Raw genomic sequence first — 5,101 nt, forward strand, 5'->3', positions numbered from 1 at the left:
GGAAGAAAATATAAATGCATGCTAATTATAAGAATAAGTGGGTAAAGATCATGATAAAACCACACAATTAAACACATTATAAACCATAAAATAGTGGTTTATCAACCTCCCCATACTTAAACATTAGCATGTCCTCATGCTTAGTTGAAGGAGATAAAATAAATGAGTAGGAACATGTGAAACTCATGCAATGCAATGCAACATATATATGTAAATGCAACTATATGATTCTTGTCCACTTAATCAAAAGTAAATAAGCTCTTCAAAACAATTACAAATTAAATTCCACTAATTCAATTCTTATACAGTAAGAACAGCTAAAAATGCAAGAAGACAACTCATGAAAGCAGGGAACATAGAATTTCAAGCATTGAACCCTCACTGAAGATGTATGTACACTCTAGTCTCTCTAGTGTATAGGGTAATTACTCTATTCTTCTCTAATCATGCTTTCTAATTTTTGTTCTTCTCCTAACCAATCAACAACATTTAATATACCAATGTAAACATCATGAGGTCTTTTCAAGGTTGTAATGGGGCCAAGGTAAGGGTAAGGATGTATATATGGCTAAGTAAGCTTATAAATTGAATCTTTATTTAACCCAAGCTTTCACCTAACCTCTATGTATCTTCTATATAACTTTAGAATTTATACCTAGCTACCCAGAAAGTTCTTTCACATTCTATACTCATGCATCAACTTTTTATTTTAATTTTATCATACATGCATTGATCCTTGAATTCTTAACTTAACATTGGGGTAATTTTGTCCCCTTATTTATTTATTGAAATTTTTTTTCATAAACATAAACATAGCTTATCAATGCACATAGATTTTTAATTCTTATATTTTCACATGAGTAGGTATCCAAATTCCCATTATATTATCATGACACATTCCCTTATTATCTTTTGTTCCCACAATTTCCCATACTTGATTGACACACACAATTCTATCTTAAGCTAACCAAAGATTCAATTTGGGATATATAATTGTTTTTCCGCTTAAGGCTAGTAATGTGGTAAAATATAGAACAAATGGGATTTAAAGGCTCAAAGTGGCTAACAAAGGTAATTGAAATGGGTAGGCTTAATTTGGATAAGTGGGATAAACAAATAATGGCCTCAATCATATGCAAACATATAAATATAATAAACATTGGACATATGGGATGAAACAAAATATAGATTACAATTATAGAGAAGTAAATACACATGAATAAAACAATTATGGTTAAATAATGTAACCATTCATAAAGGCTCAAATCTCACAGGTTGTGTGTTCTTTAGCTCAAAAATTATGTTCCAAATACAACTTCAAGCAAATTTAACATAGAAGTTTTGATTAAAATTAGTGAAATTTTGTTCCAAAGATAGGGTCTTAGAAGAAACTTATTGCCTTTTCAATCAAGCAGAACATGCATGCAACTAACCTGTTACTATGCAATTTATCCTATTCTACATAAGAAAAATCTAACTAAATATCCTAATTTATTGGTGTTTAGGAAAGAGAAATTACCTCCGGAAGTCAGGTACTGACCGACCTCCCCACACTTAAGGCTTTGCACTGTCCTCGGTACCATCTGTCAGGAACAAAGGTGGGTTGGTAGCAGTATCTCCATCGTCGGGGCCATCATGGCTCCCTGTACTGGTAAAAGAAGTGGAGTTCGGGGTGTTTGAGTCCTTGAATTTTCCCAAAATCAGCTCCTTGAGGTATGTGAATCGGCGCTTGTTACGGCGCTCTCTCATCTTAGCTTTCTATTCCTGCCGATCCAACCTTGCAAGTATCTGCTGGAGCAGTTGGTCTGTAGTAGGTGCTTGTGGTGTTGAAGAAAGAATATCTTCAACTGGTTCAGTAGGCTGGCTGATAGTGGCGGCTGGAGGTCTGATATATTTCCCATTAGGGACGTATTGATCATCCCGTAGAAGTATGGCTTTGGTGTCTCCAGCTTTGTAGGAGACTCTGGCTGCTGAGACAAGATCCAAGACCAGGGCGGGAAAAGGCAAGTTGCCCCCGATTTGTACGTGTCCCATGGCATTTCGGATATGTCTAGGTAGATTCAGAGGTTGGTCTGTAAGGATGCACCATAGAAGAACGGCCATGTCTGCAGTGAAGGAGGACTCGTGAGTGCTCGGAAAGACGTAATGGGATCTGTGCCCATACACGAGCCTCCAAGGTAAGTGCTGAAGCTGATATTCCCTTAGGGCGGGTACGATGGTATCCGTAGATCCATCAGCTGCCAGGTAGTGCGATAACTCTGAGAACAGCGTCCCAGTCAAATTGGTACATCTGGCGCTTGAGTGCGGCTTCTTGAAAGGCGTCTAATCCTTCTGGAACAGGGGGAAGACCTAGAGCTTTTTGAATGACTTCTTCTGTAATGGGGACTTGCTTCTGGCGGACGTAGACAGACTGCAGGGTTGGTAGGTGGAAGTTGGAGTAGAACTCGACTACCCAAGAAAGATTGACCTGCCTTGGCTGTCTCTGTAGGAAATTTCATTGTCTTCGTGCAATCTGCGGCTCAACAAATGTAGCAATGTGGTTTGGGGGGAGAAGAATGTATTCGTTATTGTAACTCCTTTCTGCCAGGATGGGGAACATCTGCTCACAGTAGCGATTGGGGAATCGCGCAGTTTCCTTTGCTGGGAAGGCTCTTTCTTTATCATCAACTTTTATAATCGTCTTAATTTTCTTTGTTGAGGGCTTAACCGCAGTTGAAGAGGGTTCTGCCACTAATGCTCTTTTTCTTCCTCTTCTTGCTGGTTGTTTAGGAGTAGCTTTCTCCTTTCCTTTCTTGGTGGCCATCCTGAAAAAGGAAAGAGAAAGTAAATTAAATTCAAAGAGATAGAGCAAGGAAGAGGGCGGGAAAAGTGGTAATCAATGCACAATAAAGAAGAACGATGTTAACACATGGTCATGACTACATGTGAAAAGTTCATCAATGAAAATATAGCAAGTGCATGTGGGGACAATTAAATGCAAGGGGTTTATTGGCATGCAGGCAAAGGCATGAGTAGCATAGATCAAGCATTCAATGTCCAAGTGAGATTACCAAGTCTTTCAAACTAACAATTTGTTTGTAATAACAATTATATTAAATTAATAAAATATAAAAAGGGTTTTGTGAAAAGCAAGTATTGAAAAGTAGAATAAAGTAGAAAAAGAATGCTTAATGCCATATGGGCCTTTTCATAAACACATAGCATGCATGATAGTTAAGTTATTGAAAGCATGAATTTGAACATGCAAGCATCCCTTGAAAAAGTAATATATAATTGTCAAACAAATTTATAACAATCCACAAGCATATAATGACTCACATAAATTTATAACACCAAATAAAAAGGAAAAAGAAAGGAAAAAGAAAATATGAATAGTGAAGGTAAAACGAAAAGAAAAGAAGATAACATATAAAAATAAGAAGAATAAGAGAAAAGTAAGGAGGGAAGGAGAAAAAGAAAAACCTTGTTAATGGGGGTGAGAGAGAGTGTGTAAAAAGTGAGAAAGAAGGAAGAAGGGGGGGGGGGGGGAAGGGAAGAAAAAGAAATAAGGAGGGAAAAGAGAAAATAGGATTTGGGGAGAAAAAGATAAGATAATTAGCAAATCAGGAAAACTGTGCGGCACAAGCGACGTGGTCGCGTGAGGCACGCGGTCGTGCGACTTGCGTTGAAACTGATTGACGCGGTCATGTCGGTCACGCGGTCGCGTGACCCATTTTAGGCTAATGGCACGAGGGCAGCCTCGCGCTCGCACAACTCTCTGTTTAAAATCATTAATTGCCAAATATTGGGTGACGCGATCGCGTGGGGCATGCGATCGCGTGAGTGGTCAATTATTGGAATGCGACGCGGTCGCGTCGGCCACGCGGCCGCGTGGAAAGGATTATGCGTTCAGCACCAATCCAGCACCACTCTAGCACAACTTTCGGTCGTGCACCCTTTTTACGTCGAAGTCCAGGTCACGCGGCTGCGTGGGGCACGCGGTCGCGTGGGAGGTCAGTATTCTCACTCGACGCGGACGCGTCGGCGACGCGGTCGCGTGAGGCGATTTGTGCCATTGGCACGCCTCCAGCCACGCTCCTGCGTGACTCTCTGTTCGTTTATTATTTTCTCCCATCTCCTTGCGACGCGGACGCGTCAATGATGCGATCGCGTCGCGTAACATTTTTTTTAAAGGTATGTAAATGCAGATGCACGAAATATACTAATAAATTGAAGAGTTATTGAATAGGAAAGTTAAAAATAAAGAAGAGAACGATCATACCATGGTGGATTGTCTCCCACCTAGCACTTTGCTTTAACGTCCGTAAATTGGACGCTCCACTAGCTTAGTCTTCGGCTATGTGGGGATCTTCCAAGAGGAAGATCTCGAGCTCCTTGGTTTTCTTCAGCTGCTTGCCATGGTATAGCTTTAAACGATGTCCATTAACTTTGATAAGTTCAGAGCTTGAAGGATGGCTTAGGTGATAAACTCCGTACGGTTCGGCCTTCTCTAGTCTGTATGGACCTTCCCATCTTGATCTCAACTTGCCTAGCATGAGCCTCAGTCGAGATTTGTAAAGGAGGACTAAATCCCCAGATTGGAACTCTTTCCTCCTGATGTGCTGATCATGTACAGCCTTCATCTTCTCCTTGTATAGTCTTGAGTTCTCATAAGCTTCCAGGCGAAGGCTTTCCAATTCTTGCAGTTGCAATTTCCTTTCAGCTCCGGCTTTCTCAATTCCCATGTTGCACTCCTTTACTGCCCAGAAGGCTTTGTGCTCTACTTCAACAGGGAGATGACAAGCTTTTTCATAAACTAAGCGGAAAGGACTCATCCCAATGGGAGTTTTGTATGCGGTTCTGTATGCCCAAAGTGCATCTTGTAGCTTGGTGCTCCAGTCTCTTCTATGAGGTTTGACTATCTTCTGCAAGATACGCTTTATTTCTCTGTTTGACACCTCGGCTTGCCCATTAGTCTGAGGGTGGTATGCTGTTGCAATCTTATGAATTATCCCATGCTTCTTCATTAATCCGGTTAGTCTCCTGTTACAAAAATGGGTGCCTTGATCGCTCACGATTGCTCGTGGTGATCCAAAGCGACAAATAATATGGTTTCTCACAA

Source organism: Arachis hypogaea, chromosome 19 (assembly GCF_003086295.3).
Source record: "Arachis hypogaea cultivar Tifrunner chromosome 19, arahy.Tifrunner.gnm2.J5K5, whole genome shotgun sequence".
Lineage (NCBI taxonomy): Eukaryota > Viridiplantae > Streptophyta > Magnoliopsida > Fabales > Fabaceae > Arachis > Arachis hypogaea.